The 27,574-nt window shown below is 48.7% G+C and overlaps 1 long non-coding RNA gene across 2 annotated transcripts in view; it reads right to left on the bottom strand.

The window, feature by feature from the left end:
• LOC136333411 (uncharacterized) overlaps positions 1 to 19,068 on the bottom strand; it is a 157,563-nt gene extending 138,495 nt beyond the window's left edge. For both annotated transcript variants that reach the window (XR_010731029.1, XR_010731030.1), the window contains exon 1: positions 18,897 to 19,068. This is a non-coding gene — a long non-coding RNA (uncharacterized lncRNA). The remainder of the gene's footprint in view (positions 1 to 18,896) is intronic.
• Between the last annotated feature and the right edge of the window lie 8,506 nt (positions 19,069 to 27,574).

Genomic DNA, 27,574 nt, shown 5'->3' with positions numbered 1-27,574 from the left:
ACGAGCACCTAGCTACAGAGAAGGCCTCCATTCTGTCACTTAGGAAAATTTTTGGAGGAGCTAATATTTGAGACCCAAACCAAAACGTGGCCTGAAGGAGCAGACTCCAACGGGCCCATGGCCAGGCTCTGGGTGGCAGAAGCTTCCATAAGAACACTGTATCGTGAGTTTGCCCCACAAAAGAGGAATTCTAAATTATTAGTTGCTGCCCTAACTGTGAAGCCCCTCCTCCACTGATAAGCCCACCTGTGAGTTCTTACTGGGAACAGCAGGTCATCGCTCCTTTCTGACCAAGCCATTGGACCCCCAAAATAATGTGAGGTCAAAACAGCCAGTTTAGGTGGCTATGACCCCTCCTCCTGAGGTCAGATCTTGATAACATCCAATCCTCTGAAGGGAGGAGAACTGAGGCTGTCAGCTCAGCCTCGATCTCTTTGTCTAAGGCCAGCACCCTAACCACAAAAACAACTCTTGCAATTGGCACTGCTTCCATCACCATAGCAACTGGTGCTTCTTGAAAGACTAACACATGGTTTGGGACTCACAGCCAAATTAAAATTTCTGCAACTCAGTTTGCTCCTCAGTCACCCCCTAGCCGTCCCCTGAGACCTTCAAGAGCGCAGGCCCCAGGCAGCAGGATGACCATGTGGCAGCGCTGGCCCACAGCTGCTGGACTCAGTCCCGGGACCCGCAGCATACTAATGCCTCCACATGCTGAAACAGGTGAACTCCCAAGGCATCCATCAGGCTTCTATGGCAACAGAATATTATTGGACCAAGGTCTCCATGGGGATAGGGGAGCAGAAAGGTAGTTTCCCATTTCTGTTATAGAAGCAGCTGTGTCAGTGAGCATTTGGGCCTCATGTGGCCAGAGAAGGCCATGCTGGACTCATGTCACAAGGGGCAGGGGCCTTGGGATGCTCACTCATTGACACTGGCAGGTTGGGAAGAAGAAAGGAATTTACGACCCCTCCTGTCCCAACTAGCCACATTGACCAGACTCTACGACAGTGTAGATATACCCTGAGACCCTGGATTCCACCAACCACACAACTTGACACCCAGCGCCCCTCAAACACCGCTTAGCTTGATTGAGTTGGCATGTTTGTCTCTAAACTACCCCCCCCCAAAAAAAAAAAACAATAAGAAAATATTAGGAACACTCAGGCCCAGCCTCTGCAGCATAAGATGCGGCATTGGCCAGGATGTGAAGAACAGCTTGGTCTAAACCTTGGCCTGTTGGACACGTCTTTGGCCGCGTCAGTCTCACGGCTGGGTGAGATATCTGTTCCTGACAGTCTGAGTCAGTAACAATTTGCAGTGACGACCTATTCTGCAAACTAAGAGCGACTGGAGATGGGCTATTAGCTACAGCTCTTTTCATGTAGGATTGCTTCTACTGGCACTAATATGCCATCATTTGAAAGCCTTAACCCAAATGGACGGGCGTCTGCCCAAAGCCAGGGCTGCCTGGACTGAGGCAGCAGGCTCCATGTGCTAGCTATTACCAGGTTGTTTGGTCCTGTCCCCAGTCGGCATTTGTTGCTGTGCACTGAGAAACTGCTGTCAGGAAATGTTCTTTTCTAAATTACATAATTAGGGTATTGGGGAGTGTAGTGAAGGCAGATTAGGGGCATCACTTGTTCTTACTGCAAGCTATGATTCAAAGCACATAAGTAAACACTTAAACTATGTGAATGGTTTAATATTGGTTAAACAATGATCTCAAGACTAAACTCTAAGCATGGTAGGTAGAAGGAGCTGGAAGGAGAAAAAACAAAGAGTCGGCTAAATAGTGTGCATTGATTTACAGAGAAGCGTGGACTTTGACCCGACAGATCAAAATCAGGATTTGGAATGATTACCCAAAATCAAGTCGTAGGTTCCCGCCCTGCAAGCTGATGTTGGGTCTGGGGGCTAAATGGTCAGGGTCGGGGGTCAAGTTCTTCCCTCAGAAAGACCAGCTTCTCACCCACACCCACTTCCAGAAACAGAGACGCAGGCAAAGTGCTGGCTCGAATTGCGTTTCATTTATTGTTTCTAACTACGGGCCACAGACTTCAACTTGATTAGAAAATTGTGCTGACGCTTCCTGTGAAGTGCACCCTGCGCTTTCCAGGGGAACTTCAGAAGGGAGTTTTGTGCATGCACCCGCTTCCCCCAAAATGGCAGTGACACTTCTGGGCAGTACCCTTGGCCAGATGTTTGCCCAGACACCTGGGCAGGTGGAGGGGCCACCCTCAAGAAACAAATGCCCAGGCCGAAGACTCAGCCAAGGAGCCACTGTTGATCAGTGCAGTTTCTCAGAGGCCCTGCGGGTGCAGCTCAGAGGACAGACAACAGCTCCCCGCTCATTCCCAGGATGGTCCACCCAGCTAGTCTCAAGATCTTTGCCAGCAGGAGGACTGGAGGCCAGCTCTGGCCCTGTCTGCATGGAAACTTGCAACCCTGTCATCTCCTGTCCTCCTGGCCCATCTTTTCTGTTCTCTCATCTGAATCAGGTCAGGAGACTGACAGTTGAGCTGGAAGAAGGTTACCAAGTAATAATACCACCAATAATAAAAACTATTTGACAGTTTTTAAAAGCTTACTCAGCACTAAGCATCTTGGAACTAATTACTAATCATGCTCAGTCAACACAAGAAAACTTGGTATTATCTATTTCCATTTTTCAGATGATAAAATTGAGGTTTAGTAAGGGTAATTTGCCCCAAATCACACAGTAATTTAACAAACATACAGAGCTCTAATTTTGTGCCAGGTGCTAGTCTATATGTCTTATAAAATTAATGAATTAAATCCTCAATGCAATCTTAAATAATAGATACTGTCATCCCCACTTTAAAATGAACATACTGAGGCACAGAGGTACAGTTACTAGCCCACATCACACAGCCAGTATGAGTGATAAGCCTATATTCTAATGTTGACTTCAAAACCCAAGTTCCTAACCTCTCTCTCCACAGAACTCAAGGCGGTCCTTGACAAGAGAAGGAAGCAAAGTCATTTACCACATGCAGACACTGTGCTGATGTGGAGAGAGCACTGGGCTGAGGGTCTAGAGCAGGGGTCCCCAAACTATAGCCCGCGGGCCGCATGCAGCCCCCTGAGGCCATTTATCCGGCCCGCCGCACTTCCGGAAGGGGCACCTCTTTCATTGGTGGTCAGTGAGCAGATGCATCCTGTGCTTCTGGAGTACTGTATGTGGCGGGGCTGCAAAGCGTGGTGTCGCTCACATACAGTACTACTTCCGGTGACGCGGGATGCATGGGTCAGGACTCTGGAAGTGCGTCGTTATCACTTGTTACAGCTAGCAGTGACAAATATGGAACCAGACATTGACCATTTCATTAGCCAAATGCAGGCCCATAGTTCCCATTGAAATACTGGTCAGTTTGTTGATTTAAATTTACTTGTTCTCGGGTTTTTTTGTTTGTTTGTTTGTTTTACTTTAAAATAAGATATGTGCAGTGTGCATAGGGATTTGTTCATAGTTTTTTTTATAGTCTGGCCCTCCAATGGTCTGAGGGACAGTGAACTGGCCCCATGTGTAAAAAGTTTGGGGACCCCTGGTCTGGAGGCCCCAGCTCTGCTATGCAGTGACTGGCCCTTCTTTGGGCCTCACCGTCTGAATCTGAGGTCAGTGGAGTCCAGGGACCCTCCATGATCTCAAACTCAGCAGATAAGTCTTCAGAAAAGCCTAGGAGATGGGAGTGGGGGGCTGTTCCTTTCTAGCCCTATTCTCCACCCTCCCTCACTCTCCCCCTTGAGCCAAGCCTGGGGAATTCCCTACTTAGGATTCTTATTCACACCCTTCCTCCCTTCCATCTACACAGATGTTCGGGCTCCCAACCAAACATACAACCACCTCCAGTGAGATTTTCATCTCTGCGGGACCTATGGGTATAGGATATAGAAGGTGAATAAAAAGTGAAAATCCTGCAAAGATAAGTTTCTTCTCACTTATATGTTCAAAATATGTCCAAAAATAAAAATAAATATAGCCCACCCGTCCACATAAACACATCGCTGTAAACAGCTAAAGTGCAGTGCGTGGAGGACCCATCAGGACGCCAGGACAAAACCCTACAGCTCAGCCCAAGGCTTCCTTCTGCTCAGGGCCAGGCCAGCAGCTGCTCTTGGGGTCATCTGGGGACTGCCCTTCTCTCCATGTTCCCTGTGGCTCCAGGGCCCTGCTGCCACCTCCCAATTTCAAGCAGCCCCTGACAGCTGGGCTGGGCCAGAAGCTTGGATCAGCTACATACACCCCAATCCTCATTATTCACAGATTCCATATATGCAATTCACCTACCTCCTAAAATTTATTAGCAACCCCACAAGTCAAAACTCACTTTCATGGTCACATGTGGACACGCACAGGGCAGGGAAAAATGTGAGTCTCCTGCCGTGCCCTTCCCAGCTGAGGTCAAACAAAGCGACTTTCTGCCTTCCTGTTCCAGCTCCCACACAGCAAACAAGTGCTCTATCCACTGTCTAAGCGGTGCCACATTCTTCACGTCCGTGCTTTTTGTTGGTGATTTTGCTGCTTAAAATGCCTCCTAGTGCAATGCTGAAACACTGTCTGGTGTTCTTAAGTGCAATAAGGCTGCCATGCACCCACCAGAGAAAATAGACCTGTTAGATACAGTGTTGTTACATGTTAACTGTGCTTTTGAGGTTAATGAATCAAATATATATATACTTAATCATACATATATGTATGCATATAATACATAATATGCATGTATACATATTATATAGTACATATTTTATATATTATATGCATATATGTACATTAAAAAGAAGACATCTTTTAGAAGAGACTCACAGACAAATTTATATAATCCGTTGATGACTACATTGTGACCAGAGGCCCACAGGCACCAAACCCTGTATTTCCCCAGGAGCTATAGTTCAGTATTTGCTAATTCATTGTTTGCGGAGACTTTCTAGAACATAACCGCTGCAGAGAATGAGAATTCACTGGAGTTTCATTTCTACTGGAGGCCACGTGGGCCTCTGAGGGGGCGCAAGCGTGCAGGAGAGGTGGGGCTGGAGGCTGTTGTCAGCTGCCACTCATGCGCAGTGTCTCCCCAGACCAGGCCAGGCCTGTCACCTCAGAGAGCCATCTTTGTCTTTGGCAATAGTGTTCAAAATTGTAATAATGACCGCTAACACCATTGAACATTACTGGGAGACAGGCACATACTAAGGAATTCCCACTTACCACACGGAGCCTCATCTAGCCCTCCTGTGCCCTGTGAAGCAGGGGTGGGGTCAGGCCTCACCCCCAGGGAGCGGGCGCTGTTGCCGAGAGCAGCCAGCACCTTCACTGCCCCTCACTCCTCCAGGCAAAGGCCTGCATGAGGGTTCAGCTCCAAGGACTTTTAGACCATTTACAGCTCAGGGGTGCACAGCGAGGAGGGAGGAGCCAGGTACTCCGTCCAGTCTTGAGACAAGTGGCCTTGGAGGGCAGCTACCTGTCCCCAAGCTGGACCCTTAAACCTTTCACGACTGAGCTCCAGACTACTGCAGAGCAATGCTACCTTTCTGGGGACTGCAGTGGACAACATAGTGACTTCCCCTACCACGTAACAGCCACCAGGCAACTCACCTTCTCCGCCCCAGCCTGGCACCAGCCTGAGTGCCAGTTCTAACCCTCCGTTCCACCCCAGCTGAGATGTAAGAGCAGTTGGCAGATAGGTGGCCCTGGGTCACTGTCAGCTTTCTTATGTGGCCCTGGGCAAACACCTCACTTATCTAATGTCCCGCTTTTCCTGTCTGCAGAGCAAAATGGAAATAATTGCTCTCCTGCCTCCAAGTTTTCAATTCACATCTACTCTCTCACAATTTTAGAAAGAAATACAGGCGGGGCTGGTAAAGAACACAAAGATAGAGACTATTCACCTGATTCTGTCAGCAACAATAACAAAGTAATACTCCCTGGATACTAAAAAGAAACAATGTGGTGGGGTGGGGGGAGGAAGTGGAGGAGGGTGGAGGGGAGATAAATGGTGATGGATGGAGACCTGACTTGGGGGCAGGGGTGAGTGAACACATAATACAGTGTACAGATGATGTGTTGTGGAATTGTGCACCTGAAACCTGTATAACTTTGACCAGCATCACCACAATAAACCCAATTTAAAAAACAAAACAGGCCCTGGCAGGTTGGTTCAGTGGTAGAGCATCAACCCAGCATATGGATGTCCCAGGTTTGATTCCTGGTCAGGGCACACAGGAGAAGCACCCATCTGCCTCTCCATCCCACCCTCTCTTCCTTCTCTCTCCCTCTCTCTCTTTCCCCCTACAGCAGCCATGGTTTTGTTAGAGCAAGTTGGCCCTGGGTGCTGAGGATGGCTCCATGGCCTCGTCCTCAAGCACTAAAATAGCTTGGTTGCTGAGCAACAGAGCAATGGCCCCAGATGGGCAGAGCATCCCCCATAGGGGCTTGCCAGGTGGATCCTGGTTGAGACACATGTGGGAGTCTGTCTCTCTGCCTCCCTGCTTCTCACTTTAAGGGGAAAAAAAAGAAAGAAAAAGTGACAGCATTCATCATCCCATTTTTAATATTTTTTACTAAGGCAGGATAGGCTGGGCTCCTCAAAAGAAAAAGCCAAATTCTCAAACTAATCCTGCCACTGAGCTTCCCATGGAAGGAGGCATACGAGGCATACAAGGCATTCACAGCATTCACTGACCAGTAATGGGTGCTGATTACCTCCAGGACACTGACAGTGTTACTCATGGGCAGCAAGAGTGAGAAAAGCTCAAAAACAGTCCCCTGAAAGGTGAGGAGAGGAAGCAGCAGCCCCTTCCAGCTGGGCCTCAGAAAAGATATAAATAGGGCTGAGTGGCAGGAGGAGGGCCTGGACCATTCTCTCCTCCTGCTGTGAGGTGGGAGCCCTGACCCTGGAGTCCCAACAGCCCCACCTGCCTCCTAGCTTTCTCTGCCGGAAACTACATAGGGGCCCCAGTCTGGGACAGCAGGAGCCCAGGTAAGCCGCCCCAGGTGCAGAAGTGACCTTGGCTGCAGGAAGTCCTGTCTCCTGGCTGTAGCTAATTGCAGCCTCTGCAGAGGAGCCGACCTAATTACACAAAACTATGTGACTCCCACATTCCTCCCCCCCCCCACATACACACATCTCACCAGAGATGCAGCCCCAGACTCCCACTCTGGCCCTGGCCTCTCACTGGTTCCTCTTAGCCCCCAAAGGTGGTTCCGCCCCTCCAGCTCTCTAGTAGCTGTATGGGGTTGGCCCAGCAGCAGTTTCCTCCCTTGCCTGCCCCTGGGGCACTTAACCCTCATCTTTGCCTAATGTAAATATTTAATCCTGCACATTTAGGATCTGCCCATCACCTGCCTCCACCCTGTTCTCTGCTCATCCAAATGGTCACCCAGGAGAGAGGGTAGGACTTCAAGGGGTTCCCCTACCCTGCAGAGCCCCCCACTCAGCCTGGCACCCAGCTGACACCTAACCATCATCCATGGCGGTGACAGCCTGGGTCAGTGTGCGTGCTCTGAGCTTCAGTTGTCTCATCCTGTCCAGTGGCGCTAACACCACCTCCCTCAGTTTCTTAGAGATTAAAATCAAATGTGGTGCCTGGCATATAATAGGTACTCCATGAACATTTCTTGAAATCAAGCCTTACGTCCACTGAGCATTAACGATGGGCCAGGACCTGGAGCATCTGAGATGGCTCAGCCGTCCCCATGGAAGTGCCCCACTCCATCCGCTTTAAGAGACTTCTACTTCTGCCAGCCTGTGCCAGCCCCTTCGTGACACAGAACCAGCACAGAGGAAGGATGAGACTGGAGAAGGCTGACATGGAGGGTGGGCCCATCTACGTCACAGAGAGCTGGGCAGGAGGGGCAAGGAGAGAGGCAAGGCTGGGTGTGGGAGGGAACTATAGCAGGTTACAGGGGCTCGCGTGTTCTGCTAAGGACAGGACAGGGACTCCCAACTGTCAATTTTCCTTTAAAGGACAATAAAGGGACAGCTTTCTCATTATTTCTACCTGGATGACTACGTAGAGACCTGGGTCTTGGGGCTGTGAGGGTTACATACCATTACCTCTGAATGCTCACTGCACCCCTGAAGCATATTTTTGTCCCCATTAGACAGATGAGGAAACCGAGGTTCTGAAAGGTTAAATAACTTGCCCAAGATTACCGAGCATGCAAGAACAGAGAGGGGCCTTGCCCAAGCCTACACTCCAAACCACTTCCCACTGCCCCTGGCTCTTACTCCACAAGCACTTTACTCTAGAACAGGGGGTGGGCAGGTGCCCACTAAGCAGCAGCTGCCAGTACTTGAGGAAATACTGCCTCCTGACCCCACCTCCCTCGTCTCAGCAAACAGAGTCCGGAGCCCTCACAGTGGGCAAGGGCCAAACCTCAAAGAGGACACGCCGGGGAGGAACAGACTGCCTGGATGAGCCCCTTGTCTAGTGGTTCTGTGCTGGCAGAGCCAGGTCAACTATAAGGGTGACAATGGGGTGGTGACATCCACCAGCCAAGATAGCTGTGCTCTGCCTAACAGGGCTAGGAAAGCTAGGGAGGCTTCTGGGAGGAGGTGGTCTTTGTCTACCTGGAAGGATGAGTAAATAAATGAGATGGAGATCTGGTAGAGAAAGCAGGACAGGCAAAAGTGTGAAGATGAGAGCATCAGTTTCCATGGCATGGGAGGGGAGGCAGTCAGATGGGTGTGCAGAAAGAGCCACAGGCCCAGGACGTGGACCTGTGTGTGCGGGGAGCCATAGGCAGAGATTTGGGCATGCAGCTGGCAACACAAGTGTCGGCCTTCTTCAAAGGGCCTGCGTGCCTGGGTGAGAAGTCTGGCTGTCCACCCGGAGGCGATAGGGAGGGAGACAGTGGGAGTTGGCCTTCAAAAAGCAGGGACCTGCTCCTCCCTGAGCTGAAGTTTCCCGGGAGGCGGGAGGGGGGGTTGCAAGGGCACCTCTGGCTCCACCTTCCCTAGAGCCCTCAGGCCCTCCTGGCAAGGGTGGGGGGCAAAGGTCACAGCATCAACTTTTGAATCCAGAGAAATGTTTCTTCTAGCCTTTGAGAGACTCATTACACAACAGGATTGTATTGATATAATCAGAGTAGAGAAGGCTCTCCTCTCCCCATCTGCCACACCCACCTGCGGAGGGTAGCTCCATGACACCACCAATAGCACTATAGAAGGGGCAATACCCCCTTCTTCAGTGCCACCTTGCCTGGTTCCCTGGGCCACCCCTGTGCATCCTCCCCTCCCCCAGGAAGCCTTCCAGGACTGCCAGAGGCCACCCCCAGCCAGCCTCTGACATCCCACCACACCACCAGACACTCTGGGCCCTCACACATGGCCTCCTTTCCCTTTTCCACCTAATCCCTACTTCTCCTTTAGGCCTCAACACAGATGTGGTTTCCTTCTGGGAGCATTCTGTGATGCCACCCTCCTCTGCCCCCACCGTGCTCTGTGTCTGTGGTCAGAGCGGTCATCAGGTCACCACCCCCATCGGGCCAGCCATCCTCACAGGATTGTGACCCCTAGGGCAGAGGCTGCTTTAGCCTCTTCACCCCAGCTTGATAAACACCAACTGAACGAACAACCCACAACCCCCACATCCTCAGACATCACTTCCTGACCTCTGGACTGAAGGGGCCATCCCATCTCCTAGCCTAACTATACTATGGCCGAACAAGACCAGGCCCACTGCCTCCTGCTCCTCCAGTGCCTGCTGGGCCCTCCAGCAGTGCTGTCCACAGTCAGTGCACATTGCAGATTCCGTGTCACAGTCCCCACGATGCCTGTGTGCCCAGCCTGGACACCCTGCTTACCCGCAGCTGACCAATCTCCCTGGGAGGGGCCTTGGCCTTGAGGAAGTCCCGGGCTACCTGCCCTGATTTTGCAGAGTGAGCCCGTCTGCATGGCCAGTTGTCACCGTGCTCTTCGTACAACCAGCCCAGTCCTTTCCTTCGTGCCCCAGCAAACCAGAGCAAGCCCGAGGCCAGTGGGCACCTCACATCACCCTAAATGCCTTAGCCTCTCCTAGGCCACAGCCCTGAGGCCCTCACACTGGGTCCCTTTGCTTTCTTGGACCTCAATTCCTCATCTTTAAAATGGACTCAGCACACTCATAGACCTTACAGGGACCCAAAGTGGCTTTTGACCCAGGAGAGCACACCTCATACTGGCCCCCTTCACTGTAGGAATTCCTCTAGAAACTTCTAGCCAGATCCCGGGAATGTATGCAGAAGTGGGAAAGGACTGTTTTTCTTCCGCTTGGCTCAGTCCTACATGGACCCAGAGAGAAAAGGGAAGACTCCCCTTCCCATCTCATTCCTACTCCTCCTTCAACAGGGGTGCTATTCCCTCCACAGTGAACAAATTTGTGTTTGGCCAGTCACAATCCTAGTCCAATCATGAGGCTATTCTCAGTCCCACCTTCATGCTTCAGCCGTCTGCCTCACCTAGAGTGCCCTCCCCACCCCACACCTGAAGCCTACACCTTTAAAACCCAATTCCCAGTGCCACCTCCAGGACACCCTTATGCTCTAATGTGCCCACACTAACCTTTCCTTCCCCATCTTCCTCGCCCACCTGGTTAGGACCAGATTTGATTACTCCACGAACTGTGAGCTCCTTGGACATAAGGGACATGCAAGGGCTAATTCTCTACCTCACATCCATCCCCAATAAAGTCCACAATTTCTCAAGCAGTTCTAAATTACTGAATATATAAATAATGAATGAGTAAGTAGATGAATAAGTTTGGTAAATATTGAATATTCAAAACTCAAAAATATATGAAACATTATCCTTAATATATAAAGAGCTCTTATAAATTATCAACAGGAAAGGATTTAATGAGAAATGAGAAAATTATGTAGACAGCTAATTCAGACAATAATAAATATAAGTGGCCAGTAATACAGTGTGTCCGTAAAGTCATGGTGCACTTTTGACTGGTCACAGGAAAGCAACAAAAGACGATCGAAATGTGAAATCTGCACCAAATAAAAGGAAAACTCTCCCAGTTTCATACCTATTCAGTGCAGTTCGATGTGGGCTCACGCACAGATTTTTTAGGGCTCCTTAGGTAGCTATCCCGTATAGCAGGGGTCCCCAAACTTTTTACACAGGGGGCCAGTTCACTGTCCCTCAGACCATTGGAGGGCCAGACTATAAAAAAAACTATGAACAAATCCCTATGCACACTGCACAGATCTTATTTTAAAGTAAAAAAAACAAAACGAGAACAAATACAATATTTAAAATAAAGAACAAGTAAATTTAAATCAACCAACTGACCAGTATTTCAATGGGAACTATGCTCCTCTCACTGACCACCAATGAAAGAGGTGCCCCTTCTGGAAGTGCAGCGGGGCCGGATAAATGGCCTCAGGGGGCCGCATGTGGCCCGCGGGCCGTAGTTTGGGGACCCCTGCCGTATAGCCTCTACACTACAGACTCGTCACTGACTGATGGCCTACCAGAATGGGGATTCTCCACCAAACTGCCTGTTTCCTTCAACTGCTTATCCCACCGAGTAATGTTATTCCTATGTGGTGGCACTTTGTTATAAACGCGCCGATATTCACGTTGCACTTTAGTCACGGATTCGAATTTAGTGAGCCACAGAACACACTGAACTTTCCTCTGTACCATCCACATCTCGACTGGCATGGCTGTGGGCTGCTCCGCTGTATACACAGTGTTACGTCATCATCTGCGCGTGCGCACATGCTGCCACATCATCCTACAGAAACTGGGAAGGTTTTCCTTTTATTTGGTGCAGATTTCACATTTCTATCATCTTTTGTTGCTTTCCTGTGACCAGTCAAAAGTGCACTATGACTTTATGGACACACTGTCTACCAAAAAAAAAATAGACTTACTGTCTCAAGTAATTCAAATACGCAAATTAAAACAACAAGATATTTATTTTTTCTCTAGTAAAGCAGAGGAGAGATTTAAACTAAGCAAAGGCAACTTAGCAAAAGGTCTCAGAAGCCTGAAAAAACATACTTTTTCAGAAATTCAACTTCTAGGCATATGTGCTACAATTATATGAATGACGCTCGTACAAGGATGTCCATTACAGTGTGGTTGATGAAGGCTGACACTCAGAGGTAATCTATATAATCAAATATAAGAGACTGGTTTCAAAAGCTCAAGTACATTCCCACATGGGCCACGGTGCAGCCCTCACCAACAATGGTATAGAATGTGAAAGACCACCATGACATATTGAGGTATATATACAACATTCTCCATGATATGTTGCTAAGTGAAAACAAGTTTGAAAAAATGGGTCTTGCCTGACCAGGCAGTGGCGCAGTGGACAGAGCCTCAGACTGGGATACAGAGGACCCAGGTTCGAAACCCCGAGGTTGCCAGCTTGAGCGCAGGCTCATCTGGCTTGAGTGTGGGATCATAGACATGACCCCATGGTTGCTGGCTTGAGCAAGGGGTCACTCGCTCTGCTGTAGCCCCCAGTCAAGGCACATATAAGAAAGCAATCAATTAATAACTAAGGAGACTAAAGAGCTGCAACAAAGAATTGAAGCTTCTCATCTCTTTCCCTTCCTGTCTGTCCCTATCTGTCCCTCTGTCTCTGTTACAAAAAAAAAAGGGTCTTACTGTTTGGTTAGAAAAAAACCCTGTAAGATTCCAAAATGTTAACAGTGGTTACCTCTATTCAAATATATTTGTTCCGGTTTTTCTTAAGTTTAATATATTGTACTTATGTAGAATAATACTTGCAAACCAATTATTCAGTGATAGAGCCACTGATCAGGAGTCAAGATAGGACAAGCCCCGTAGTATTTCCAGCCCCACCCCCAAACACAACACACACGCAGGAGTTGGCACTGGCATCCACCTAGGTTCATGCGTGCACTTCCACTCCCCACCCCGCGGAGCTAGGTCAGCAGCCTAAGGCTCGTTTTGATCCTCAAGTGAATCTATTCACCAAGCAATGTAACTCATTGCACCCCGGAGCAGAGTCCTAACAGCCACCAGCTTATGCCCTTTCCAAGAAGGCCCCAGCAACCTCCTGCAGCAGGAAGTAGCAGACAACTGCCCTCTGGAGAACTGCCACTGACCACAGGCTCCAGGGAGCCCCAAAGCCGTGTGAGGATGAAGATGATACGGTGGAACTGGCCATGGGTGTAACCCAGCCAGCAAGAGCATTAGTCTATTAATTGCAGCATGAATTCATTTAGAAGTTGATGACTTCATCCATCACACTGAGGCCCTGTAAGCACTTCCCTGGGTCTTCCTCATTCCATAAATGTGGAGCAGAGCAGACATGCAGTAGGTGTTGGCCCAGTCAAGCCCAACAACAGGGAGGAAATGGACAGTGATGCAATGCTGACCCAACACCGGGCACAAAGGTTGGCACCTCACACGTAACAACCCTCAGAGCAGCTCAGCAAGGAGACTGGGAATGCCAGTGTCCTTACCTGTAAACTGGGGACATGAAACAGTTACGTGACTTTCTCAAGGTCACACAACTAAGAGGCTGAGCTGAGACTTGAACACTGATGTTCTGCCTCTTCCATGATACCACACTTCCAAGGTGACAGGACTGACTCAGTTCTCCAACCACTTAACCCACTATCCTCAAAGCCCATGGCCCAGAATCAAAGCTGGGTGAATACACAAACCCAGGGTCAGGTCCTCCCGCCCAGAGTGCCTTTGCTCACAAGGGAAGAGCCTGGGGTTGCCCCTGTGCTAAAGATGATACTGTGGATCAGGGAAAAAGTGCTCACCTGGCCCAGAGGCTGTTGCTCATTTGGTTTCATCACAGCACAATGAGCCTTCCAAACTATCACGGGGCAACGTGGGTGCTAAGAGAAGGGCCCCAGCCCCAGCACCAGCCGTTAGGGTGGGCCTGGTGGGAGGTGCTAGGTGAAGGAGAGGCGAGAAAGGGGGGCCTGCCATGAAGGGCTCCTCTGCTGAAACCTCAAAGCAAAATATTTTCATTCATGAGTTCATCCAGCCTAAACATGCATCTAATCCCTGGGAACTGACAGCTGAAAAGGGCTCCCAGGCGAGAGACAGACAGAGCGCTCAGTTCAAAGGCAGAAGGAGCCAGGCTTTACTGCTTGTCGCCGTGACCATGGGCAGACCCAGGGAGCTGCCTGGGCTTACCATCTCCAGACCATCCAGGAGGCCAGCTTCTTAAAGGGCCCACAGGCTCAGCACCATTCCCTCTCATCTGCCCACCCTCTCCCTTACCTGGACCTCAGGTCAGAAAGCGGAGCGGCCTCTCTGCTCAGTTGCTGGGTACAGTTTTATTCTCAAGATGGGTCCTAACTTGATGCAACAGCAATCTGGGGTAGGGGTTGGGGGGCACAAATGGGCCTGGATATGCCTTCTGCCTAAGCAGACCCCTGGTCGTTGCCAGGAAAGGACCTCTGATGCCCAGTGACCATGCAGAAAGGGGAAGGATGGAAGCTGTGCTCAGCACCAACTGGACACAGGTGGTCATCAGCATCTGCCTCTCTCACAGGGCTGGCTATGAGTCCCGGGACGCCGCGTGGGCTGCTCTGGGCCTCGGGCACTGGCCCTGGGCAGAAAGTATTTACACAATCCAGAATTTGTCATCCCTTCTGGGAGACCAGGCTGCTTTAGTGACTTTGAGTAGACCCCCCCCCCAAAAAAAATCCCTCCTTGGCCCCTGCCTGATACTTTCAAGAAAGCTGTCTAGAAGAGCAAGCCAGCCCCTTGAGAAACTAATTTTGCATGAAGGCAACACTAGGAATATACTTTCCCATTAGGGTCTCTTCTCTCTCACTCAGCAGAAGCAATCTCTGTAATCCTGGTGGTGCCACCAGATCTTATGTGAGGAAACTAAAACACCTGGACTGGGCATGAAACTGGTACCCAGAGAGAATTCCGTGGCCCTGCTTCCTGCGTTTCAGGCTTGGGACCCCTGCTCCTGGCTGCAGCTTTATCTCCCTCCCCCCCCTCCCCCGTTTCCCATGGGAAGATAGAACAACGGGTCCCAAAGAACAACGGGTGCTTCTTGCCATGGAGCCACGTGACTGTGTCGCCAGGCGCCGGGCGTCTCACCAGCTCTGTGCTCACCCTCACCCTGTAAGGGAAAGCCCAGTGTGATAGATGAGGACACTGAGGTCTGGGGAGGTGAAACAACCACCTCCAATCCCACGGGAGTGAATGGGAGTGTCAGGACGCAGCCCAGGGTTCCAAAAGCAACGTGAGCCCAGAGATAAGATCCAGGCAAGCCCAGGACCTGTTTTCTCCAAGGAAGTCTGACCTAGCAGCCATCTGTTCTCAGGCATCCAAAGAAAATCAGGGGGCTCCAGGAAAGAGGTCTCCAGCCTCAGGAATGGCACAGTGAAAGCCAAACGTGGGTCGGGGGGTGACCCACTCACCTCCTGCCTCCTTTCCCACCCTAAGCAGCCCGTCTTACCCACTTGCCACCCTGCTACATCACCACTGCCCTCTGCCCATTCAGAAGGGGACCTTCTCAGAAACCCACTCACTCAAAGGTTGACCTGTCCAAAGGAAATAGTGTCCTAATGGGAGCATTTTTGGCACTGTGACAGGCAATGACTTCAGGCGCCACGAAGGGGATATTCTGGGACTTCCCCTAAAGTACAAGCCCTATGTGAACTTCCACCTTACCTCTGCTTGGAGCCAGATTCAGTTAGTAGAGAGAACTCTCCACTCGGAACCAGAGCCCCAGCTCTGACTGTGATCTTGGAGAAGTCCTCTCACCCACCTGAGGCTCTGTTTGTTCATCAGTGAAATAAAGATGACAGCTCACAGTGTAAAAATACTGCCACCAACGGGACAAGGCTGCAGCTGGGATGTGGTCTTCAGTTAAACTGCTAGAATTGAAGACTGCCCTCCGTGCCCTGTCACCCCTCAGAGCAGGGTGGCAGTGTGCACCTGGTATGCCAGGGCTCACCTCCTCTCCAAAGTGACCCCCCGAGGAAAACCCAGGGGCACATTTTCGGATCCTTATGGTCCTTGTGTCACTTACAGATCCTGCTCTGGGATACTGAGCTGCAAGATGGGCATTGAATTCAAAGGGTTGGAATGGGGCAATGTGGCACAGTGACCAGGACAAGTGGCTAAGCCAGGCATATGAAACTCTAGGCTTCCAGCTCTGCTCCATATTAGCTGTGTGACCTTGAGTGAGTTACTTCACCACTCTGAGATTCAATATCCATATATTTTTAAAGTTTTATATTTTATAAATGTCTTAGTGTCCTTATATTTTAAATAATACTGTCTACCTCTGATGACCCTTGGGAGGACCGAAACCATACAGGTCTTGGCAGAGTCTGGCACACATAAGTGCCCAATAATCGGTATGCTCAACCCCATCAAATTATGTAACAACTCAGACCTGAACAAGGGTCAGAGAAGGGTCTAGATAGGTGCCGTCCAATAGAACTATAAAGCAAATCTCATACATAATTTTTAGTATTCTAGAGGCTACATTTTAAGTAAACAGAAACAGGTGAAACTAATTTCAATAATACAGTTTATTTAACTATACGTACCCCAAATATGATTTCAACAGGTAATTAATATTTTTAAAAATCACTAGTGGGACATTTTACATTCTTGTTTTAATATTATGTCTTTGAACTCTAGTGGTTATTTTATACTGACAGCACATATCAATTCAGATGCTAGATTTTCCTCAGAAATGCTTGATCACTATTTAGGTCTTATAAATTTTACAGTTATAAAAAGTAAATTTACATCCCTAAGTTGTTCCAAAAATCCTTAGAAGTTTTCTAATAACTTTTTGAGTCCCTGGATCTGCTCTGCTTTTTATAATTCTCTCTCTCTTCCTTGCTGTCAGGCTACTCTAGTTTTTAAAATTAAATTTAAATTGATTAAAAATTTTAAATATTGAAAATTCACCTCCTCGGTGCCACCAGTCATATTTTAATTATTCAAAAACCTCCTGTGGCTAGTGGCCACTGTCTTGGACAGCACAGGTTTAAATGCCCCAGAAAAGTGGGAGGACCATTTGCTAGGGGCTCCATCACAGCAGAAACGGGTCCCTTCGACAGTGCTGGGACCACAGTACAACAGAAGCAGGTGATGCCCTGAGGTTCTGCAGACCCTCTACTCCTCCAGAGCCGCCTGTTCACCAGCTCCCTCCCAGAAAACATCCCCTGAGCCACCCACAGTGCCAATTTCACAGCTTTCTTGGCCAGGAGAAGTCCCTCAACTCTTAATATGGATGTGCCTCGGTTCACAGCCCAAGACTTTACCGACAGCCATTCTTGGAACATCAAGGTAAAATGATGCAGATGCTTGTCAGTTTGCTCACTAGCCTTCCCTCTTGAAAACATGAGCGGACATTGGGTTGTTGCTGTGAGTGCTGTAGGTTTCTGGGTATGAAGAAAGGGTAACAGAGCAAGAGCGAGGAGGGCAGCCTGCCAGCAGGGAAGAGAGAGGAAACTATAAAGACAGACCCAAGGGCCAGAAAGTATAGCCCTGGGGACCATTTAGTGTGGGGCAAACGGTGGCCCAACTCCCAGAGACTATCCCTAGATCACAGCCCTTAACAAGCATGACAACAGCCTGGAGTTACCAGAAAAGTATGTTACATACTCTCTTGCCTTCTGAATCAGAGAATATAGGACACAGTGAAACATGGAGATATTTCCATGAAGAATAATAAAAGGACACTTCTGAGCTAGCTAGAGAGCCAGGAGCTGCCCATTTTCCAGAAAGCCAAGATATGATGTTAAGGATACACTAAGACATGTCTACATGTGTATCTATTTTAAAATAAAAAGTAAACAACAGAAAAGGATACAGAAATCATTTTGACTTGGTTGATAAGACTACTCTTGTGTGTAGCCTGATCTCTGGATACATGATGTTTGTTTATTTTTCTGATACTTGATTTCCTCAGTAGAATCTAAGCTCCATGCAGGCAGACTTTATTTCTTTCACTGCTGTATCCCCAATGCCTGGCACTCAGTACATTGGATGGATGGATGGATGGATGGATGGATGGATGGATGGATGGAAAGATGGAAGGATGGAAGGATGAAAGGATGGAAGGAAGGACAGATGGGTAGAAGAAAGGATGGAAGGAGGATGGATGGAGGGAGGGAGGGAGGGGAGGGAGGAAGGGAAGGAGGGAGGAAGGAAGAAAGGAAGGAAGGATAGAAGGAAGGATAGATGGGTAGAAGAAAGGATGGAAGGAGGATGGATGGAGGGAGGGAGGGAGGGGAGGGAGGAAGGAAAGGAGGGAGGAAAGAAGAAAGGAAGGAAGGATAGAAGAATGGATGGAAGGATGGATGGAAAGAAATATGGATGGAAGGCAAGATGGATGGAAGGAAGGATGGATGGAAGGAAGGATGGATGGAAGGATAGATAGGATGGAAGGATAGATAGAATGAAAGGACAGATGGAACGAAGGATAGAATGGAAGGAAGGATGGATGGAAGGAAAGATGGATGGAAGGCAAGATGGATGGAAGGAAGGGTGGATGGAAGGAAGGAAGGAAGGAAGGAAGGAAGGAAGGAAGGAAGGAAGGAAGGAAGGAAGGAAGGAAGGAAGGAAAGATAGAAGAAAGGATGGATGGAAAGAAAGATGGATGGAAGGCAAGATGGACGGAAGGAAGGGTGGATGGAAGGAAGGAAGGAAGGAAGGAAGGAAGGAAGGAAGAAAGGAAGGAAGGAAGGAAGGAAGGAAGGAAGGAAGGAAGGAAGGAAGGAAGGAAGGAAGGAAGGATTTACTCCCAGTGCTCCCTAACTTCAACATCCTCTGCACATTCAAGGAATATTTGTTTTCCCACAGGTCACCTGCTCAAGGTTTTGTACCAAACACATATTTCATACACAGAAAGTTCTAGATGTTCAGCTCAAAAAACCCTGTCCTTTAATCACTTACCCACATCAGACTCCAAACTGTTCCCAGTGTCGTGCCTCTCTCTCCAGGCCACAGTAAGAAGGGGTCAACAAGCACAGCCCTCCTGCTGCGGCACCAGCTGTGCTCCCCTCACCTGGGCAGTCAGACTCTGGACTTGAGTGGAGGAGAGAGGCTGCCCCAACCACCAGCCCCCAAACACACACACACACACACACACACACACACACACACACACACACACACACACACACCGCAGACCGCAAACACCTGCAGCCATAGCTCTCTCTCTTTTATCTCAGAGGAGCCGAGTCAGGGCTTGGTGGCTCCATGTGATCTGCATGTGGGGGGTCCAGAAAATGGAGCTGCCTGTTCAGCAGCATTTATACTTGTGTTAAACTTCTGCTTAATCAGACAAATCAAATGCTCTACCGAAGGCCAGCTGACTGCAGGACACACATTTCCGGATTAACAGCTCTGTTAGAGATGATTCCAGAGAGCAAATTACCTCTCTGTGATGTCCATAGTTATATTCACATAACATATAAATCTCAATGCACTTTTAATAAGCAGTTAATACTCTGATATAAAATATTTACATCTCAACCAAATTCATCCTGCATGGAGAAGCCCTGGCTTACCAAGTTATTAAACCCACAGCCATCAATCAGCCACCCCAGCTAAACAGAACCAAGGAGCCGAAGCAAGCTTCCCTTACTCTCTGCACAGGCTGATGCCTTTCCAGCCTCAGGCTTCAAAATCACCAGATGCCTTCTGCCCTCTGTTCTGCCCTGAGTGGTAGGATCTCAGTCACGGCAAAGCCATCTTCCTAGGACTGAAGCCATCCTCCTAGGACTGAAGCCAGAAGCCTGAGAAACCATGTGGACTCTCCACCTTCACTCCAGCCGTGGACTGATGTGCCATGAGGACCTGCGATGGGTCCTAGGCAAGCTTCCAGAGCTGCCAGTGTAGACAGATGAGATGCGTACAATCTCTGCAAAACTCATGGCATCACCAGCCAACCACCTTGTGTATCCAGCTCAAACAGCATCTCCTCCATGAAACCTTGAGCAGCGGCCACCCCAATTCATAGAGCAGCTAGACCACTGCAGCCAGTCATCCTTGATGTCTCTCTCTCTCTCTCTCTCTCTCTCTCTCTCTCTCTCTCTCCCCCACCCCTTCTATTTCTCTCTCTCATACCACATCCAACCCAGCAGCAATTCCTACTGTCTTCCCTTCAGAATACACACAGACTCACCCCTTTCTCACAACCTTCACTGTCATTGTGCTGGTCTGAGCCCTCTCTAACTCTCATCACTGTAACAGCCTCACCTCACATCTGCCAGTCTTGGCACAATGGAATATCCACAATGGGCCCTGGCCCACTGGCTCAGTGGATAGAGCATTGGTCTGGCATATGGACGTCCTGGGTTCAATTCCCGGTCAGGGCACACAGGAGAAGCGACCATCTGCTTTTCTCTCCCTCCCTCTCCCTCTTCTCTCTCTTCCCCTCTAGCAGCCAGTAGCTCAATTGGTTCGAGCAACAGCCCCAAGTGCTCAGGATGGCTCCGTTGGTCCAAGCACTGGCCTCAGGTGCTGAGGATGGCTCGATTGGTTCAAGCATTGTCCCCATTTGGGGGGTTGTCAGGTGGATCCCGGTTTGAATGCATGCAGGAGTACGTTTCTATCTCCCCTCCTCTCACTTAAAAAAAAAAGTTTTTTAAATGTAAATCAGATCACAGGTCTAGGTTCAAAAGTCTGCAATGGCTCCTCATTCTACTCAAAATTTTTCAGGTGAACTCTCAGACCCCACACCAGAGCTTTGCCACTGTCTTTGTGCTGTAGACGCTGGCAATGTGCTGACGCCAAAGGACTCTGTTTTGAGAAATGTTAGACATGCATAAAAGTCACATGGCATGACAAATGAAGCCAATTACATTGAAATGGTTAATTGAAAAAAACTGTGAGACAGTGATGTTGTGTGCATTAAATCATAAGATCTTGTGGCTACTGTAATTTTGAACTACTGAGAAGCAGGAATATTTCAAGATATCTGGAATAGCTTTAACACGTAAGAAAAATATCTGTAATTTCCACTGTTGACAAAGGGACAGCTGACTCTCTACTCCTGCAGGGATTTGCCTATAACCATAAAAGACAGGTAGGTTGAATTCCAGTTAAAAGTTAATAAAAATAAAGGTGTCATTTTTTTTCCATTCAAGCTCAGAAACCCCATCAACTCTATCCATGACGCCCCTGAGAGCCCAAGGTATTAGGGTGAGAACCCAGATCCACTGCTCTCTCCCCCTCTGCCTACCCTCTACCCCGTCCGTCTGCTGCTCCCCACGGTGACCCTTCCACTCCAGGCCACTGGCCTCCAGCATTTTCTCCAACACAGCAGACACATTCCTGCTTTAGGTTTTCTGCTTCAGTGCTTCTCTCCATCAGGGACGCCCCTGCTCCTGTCTACATGGATAACATATTCACCTCCTTCGAGTCTCTGCTCAAATCTTATCCACTCATGACTTCCTTAGCAGGACCCTCAAGGCTGTCCACGACTGTCGGTCCCACCCACCTCTCCAGACCCATCTCAACCTTTTATCCTGAATGTCCCCATCTCTCTGTATCTACTGTGGTTTTACCATCTTGCAACATTTGTCCCCATCTCTGTGAGACTGCACCTGGTTCAGTTCACCTTCGGTCCTTAGCATCCAGCTCCAGGCCTGAGGCCCACCTAGTGCCCAGGGACTTCTCTATGGATGAAGGAAAGCATGAACTGGTGGAAGGGCCAGGAGCAGAAGCCAGTCTGGCTCATGCAGGCAGAAGGCTCACTGATACTAGGCACACGCCTCGGGTGCGGCCTGTCATCCTGACTCCCGACTGAGCATTTCACAGGGGACCCACGGAAGCTGGCTCTCAGTTTGAAGAGACAATCCAGCTAATAACAGGATTAGTTCAGGCACATCCCCTAAACCATACACTTGAAACCTCTACGTGGGCAAATGTTTGGCCGGCCTCTGCCAGGATCCCTGCCCTCACCAACCACAGGTTGCTCCCCATCACATACAACTCCTCAGCTCTGCCAAGCCACCCATGGGGCCCCAAGCAGGGGCTCAGAGATGAGCAGCCTGCTTCAGGAGGCCCTGACATCCCAGTGCCACAAGTCCCCACTGCACAGCCCTGCCAACCTCCACCACCTGCTTTTATCTGCGCCAAGAAAAGTGATTATGCAGGCAGCTCAGAAAAGGAGACCCCAAGAGGACAAACCCCAGTGGCTCTGAGCTGACAAGTGACATGCGGTAGCACTTTGGGGAGCAGGCTCCCAGACTGTGCCAAGCCCACGGTGGGCAAAGGGGCTGAGTGGCATCGCAAGTGCCAGCATCCAGTGGCTGAGTCTGAGAGGGTACGAGCCTGGACCATTATGGCTTCTGCTTCCTCATACACTCCCGGCTCTATTACTAGCTCCCTTAAAATTGTGAACTGATGATAGTAGACCCCAACTGTGGGGGACAATTGTACAGGAGTTGTGACAAGGTTCACAGGGGTGGTGTTAACCAATGGCTGGACAGCAGAGGCAGCTGAAATGTTCAAGGTTGGGGCCAGGGTCAGAGAGAAGCAGCTGCAAAGGTAAGTTACAGAAAGTGTGATGAGATAGGTCTGCTCAAGTCCAAACCACCCCCTCATTATTGTCCTAATTACACCACAGCAAGACCTCAGACAACTAAAAATTATCAGAGCTGTGCTGTCCAATCTGATCTCTGCTAGTCATATGTTGCTAATTTAAATGAACATTAATTAAAATTTAAAAATTAGTTCTTCAGTCATACTAGCCACATTTCAAATGCTCAATAGCCACATGTAACTAATGGCTAGTGGCTACCACATTGGTCAGCACAAAATAGAACAATTTCTTCATCACAGATTACGTTAAATAATATAATTGCTACATTTAAAAAAAAAGCCCTGTACAGTGCCTTACAGATAGTAAGTGTTCAATATCCTTCAACCTTCCCACAAGCTCCAGTCACTCCTGAAGCTTGTCACTGATCATGCTACCTCCTTGAATAGCAATTGCTCAGTCACCACAGCATGCCACAACTGCCTCTTAATACCTACAAAACTAGTGACTGGACACTACCTCAGACATGGAAAAGTCCACAGTGTTACAGCCATGCTTACCATTGCCAGGGTTGTTGCCAAGGCAGCAGGAAGATAATCTCCACCTCATTTCTGCCTTCCAAATGTTGCACAAAGGCATCTAACTGGTAGGATCTTCTTGCATCAGACTTCAGTTGTAAGGGGATCTGAGACGTAGTCTTTGTCTTATCCCCATCTGTATACAGGAAGGTACACTAGGAGGAGGGTGGTGGAATGGATGCCTCATGTCAATCCACTTCACCCACAACAGTCACCCACAGGTGTCATTTCAGTCATCCCCAAGGCAACCCAATGAAATAAACATAAATATTATTCCCAATTTGCAGATGAGGAAATTGAACCTCAGAGAACTTAAGAGACTTGCACAAGACCATATAGCTAGGAAGGAACATGACTAAAACCAGGACTCTCCAAATCTAAAGCTCATCTTCCTAATCTTCACATAAATGTCAGAGTCATCCTAGTCCGCGAGGGATCCAAAACATAAGGTAAGAAGTAACTGAGGTGCATGTTCAAAGAATGGCAAAAAGTTGCACAAAAACGAACTTTATGGACAAAGTGGAGGAAGCAGAGGTCATAACAATAATAAATAGTAGTAACTGCATATCAGGCACTGCTCTAGGTACTGGGGGTGCAGGGGTGGCCAAAACAGACATGGCCCTGACTTTGCCTGAATGGATTTACAATCTGGAGGTGAAGAAAGGTATTAGTCAAATAACCACATAAATGAACTCATAAGTCAAACATTGTGAGAACTAGCAAAGAGAGAAGCTCACTGTGCCAGTAGAGGATATAATGGGAGACCCATACCAGTGCCAAAAGTCAGAGAAGGCTGCCTGGGGGGAATTACAATTATATCAAGAGACTTTGGCTCTCATAAGGCGAGCCAGTGAATTTGAACTGCCCTCTCAAAGAGGATACCTTACAAATCCTGAATGATAAATAAGTCCTGGGGATATAATATAAGCATGGTGACTACAGTTAACAATACTATCAATATATTATATGTTTGACAGTTACCAAAAGAGAAGTCTTAAAAGTTTTCATCGCAAGAAAAAATGTTGGAACTATGTATAGTAACAAGATGTTAACTAGACTTATGGTGGTGATCATTTCACACTACACACAGATTGAATCATTATGCTCTACCTAAAACTAATATAATGTTGTATGTCAATTATACCTCGATTAAAAAATTAAATTAAAATACTGAATAAAATATTTTTAATCCTCTAAAAAGAATCAAAAAGCTAATAAGATAGTGAAGAATTACCAGGCTAAAACCTACAAAAGGGGAGGCTATACAAAGACAAGTTAAGCATTCAAATTTACTTTTGCCCTGAGACCTTTTTCTGATCCAAAAGAAACAGATGCAAAGTTGAAAGATAGTTGTGGTGACCTCCTAGGATGACAGGGACAAAAGTCAAAGCCTAGGTCCCACCCACAGTGAGGAGTTTAACTCACCACATACAGTAAAGCTGAGCCTCTAAAGGGCTTCATTCTCAGAGTGAGGCTGAACCAGAAATAAACTAGCTCTCTTGTGGGCCTGCAGCTCATGGTTCATATAATCTGAGAGTTCAAGGGATCTCAAGTTTTAATTAACTGGTGGTACCTCCAGCAGAAGCAAATGAAAATCTTCTATAAAACAACTACCCCTAAAAATATTTTTTCAAAATAAATGACCAGCACATGGTCAAAAATAACCAGGCACATAAGGAAATAAGACACCATAAGTCAGACAACTAAAAAAAAAATCTCAAACACTTCAGATAATAGAATTTTCTCACAATCTAGAAGACAATTATGTTTACAGTGTATTAAAAAAAAAAACAAGATGGAAAAATATCTGCAAGAACAACTTCTCAAAGAACTGAAGGACTGCCAGGAGTTAATGAGGTAGAAAAAGCAAGACAGGGGATATGAGAGGAAAGGTTTTCTCAGCAAAGGGTCAATGGGCTCCATACTCTGTCCTGCCACATAGACTCTGTACATTAGATACTGTGGACAGAGGCCAGCATGGCTGGAGTACAGAAAACAAGGGCCAGGGGTATTAATATGACATTAAAAAAACAAGATGAGTAGGGACAGGACTCTGATAAGCATTTTGGTGTATCCTGAGAGCAACTACTGAAAGTTACTACTGAAGGAGCATTGAAAGGTTTTAAATAGAAGTTGACATGAACAAACTTGGGTTTTTGAAGGTCAGTCCAGTCTCCTGACCAGCTCTGAAAGGAACCTTTCTCCTTCTGCTCTCTGGGAATTCGCTCAACATTCCTGAGATCCACACTGAGCTGACATTACTGCCCTCATTGACTAGACAGAAACAGTGAACCCCTGAGAGAGTCAGTGACCTGTCTTGAGGGACCTGTTGAATGACTTAAGTCTGTTTGGCTTATTTCATCGGAGAATACATCACAGAAAAAAAAAAGTGGGGCAGTTTCTATTGGCAGAATTAACTAGGGGGTCCCATTGCCTGAGGCCTTCTAGGCCTCAATATCCACATCTCTAGGTAGAGTCTCCCAGCACCATGGCCTTGGGCAGTCTGAGCTCCCAGCTGACATAAATCATAAATCCCCAGGAGGGAAGGCAGTGTGCGTGTGTGTGTGCGCGTGCGCATGTGTGTGTGTGCGCGTACGTGCACGCACGTGTGTGTACGTGTATATGCACACGTGTGCATGTGGAGGTGGAGGAGGAGGAGGAAGGGTGAGGCAAGAAGGAGGACCAAAATCTTCATCCTCAATGCTGAACTGAACTCAGAAGTGCAGTGTGTCCAACGTGTCAGGGGAGCAATCCCCACAAAGGGAGCCACATTTTATTGGAGGACAAACATACCTGCCCAGCGGCTCATGAGGCTCCCCCCACCAGGTGGGTGGCACTGCGGAGACATCGCCCCCCAGAGCCCAGCCACTCCCACCCACACAGCATTCATCACCCCCACACCACCAGGCCTTTGTCCACTGTCCTGCCCCTCACCCCAGAGCAGGCTCCGGGAGGATCAGAGAGAGGTAATGACTCCATCAGAGACCAGTACCCACCCAGGTTCCCTGCTCTGAGCTGGCCAGGGGTGCCCCCAGGGGGGAAGCAAGCAGACCACTGTCAGCTCAGGCACCCCTGGCAGTAGTGGCCCCCTTGAGGGGAAAGTTCATTTCATCAATCAGCCCATTGTTGGCCTGCCAAGCACAGGCTCGTCCTCCCCCGGTGTGTCACTGGGCGCTGTTGACACAGATGTCAACTGTCAAGGGTGCCCTACGCCTCCCTCCCGGGGCGTCCTGCAGGCCCAGCAGAGGGCCTCTGTTGCAACGCTTTCCACTGGCCCCTTGCAAGAACCAAGATTGCCACACCTTCGGAATTGCCAAAACTTGACTGGATACTTCATCAGGTGGATTTGCCATGGCGGCTGCCACTGACACGGACAGGTATGGCAGATACTTGACTGTCTGCCAGATGACAGATACCAACTGAGTGAAACCTGCAGACTTCACAGTTTCTGCGGTGCATGCTTCCTCCTGTCCTCCAAAAGGAGAGGCCGTGCTAGCTTTCTGGGACCTACTTCCAGCACAGGAAGAAGGGCCACATCCTCGAAATCGGCATATATGCAAGCCCAGCCAGCAGGGAGAACCCACAGCAGTGGTTGAGCTGTGCCATCCCCATCAGACCCACACTAAGCCTGTCTCTGGAAAAGACTGGGGAACAGTGGGTACAGTGGGATCCTATGCAGTGGACACCAGTGATCCCCATCTCTATTCTTGTCCTTCACTCATTCCAGTGGACATCAGGATAGGGGACAGCTATACCATGGCAACCATAGGCGGAAGAGACCATAAAATTACAAGAGTGTGATAAAAGTTCCTGAAATTTATTTAATGCCAGCTCCCAAAGAAAGCTATTAGAACTCAAGGAAAATATATCATCCATGGGCTACTTCACCCCTTTGATTCTGCTGAGTCATTTGTCATGTCCGTGGTCTCCAAAAATATCCACAAACCATAGCAGAGGCCATGGGAAAGATATAAGAAGGAAAATAGTTGGGGTCCATTCCTAGTTAGCTCCCGGTCTAGACACACACAGATCGCAGCACAAGGCAGGGTTTGTGCCCAGAACTTGGCCTGTGAGAGTCCAAAGGCAGGAAAAGCACTGTGTGTAAGTGGACAAGGCAGGTACGGACCCCAGAGAAGTTGGGTTTGTTCCAGTTGAGCCAGGTAGAATCTAGGAAGGAGCAGTGGCTTAAACCGGAAGTGGGAATGTATGTAGTGTTATGTAAGGACATTGAGCCTGGAACCACGGACTGGTAGAGACCTGATGGAAGCCACCATCTCCCCTATTGTTCAGGTAGGGAGACTGAGGCTTGCAGGAAAAAAGGACTTCTCTGAGAGCAGTCAGCCAAGTGGAGATTGGTGCCCAAGGCCACTGTCTCAGCCACCACCAAAGGATGCTGCCCCAGTACTCCCTGGGCTCTTTCTCAGAGTAGCTCTCCCTATCAGACAAGATCTCATCTCTGGGGCCCCAAGTCTACAGAGCTGTAGCAAGAGCTTGGGGAGAGGGGC

This window comes from Saccopteryx bilineata, chromosome 4 (assembly GCF_036850765.1).
Source record: "Saccopteryx bilineata isolate mSacBil1 chromosome 4, mSacBil1_pri_phased_curated, whole genome shotgun sequence".
NCBI classification, from domain to species: Eukaryota; Metazoa; Chordata; class Mammalia; order Chiroptera; family Emballonuridae; genus Saccopteryx; species Saccopteryx bilineata.
The sequence above is the reverse complement of the archived record's forward strand: the minus strand, read 5'-3'. Positions and strand labels throughout refer to the sequence as shown.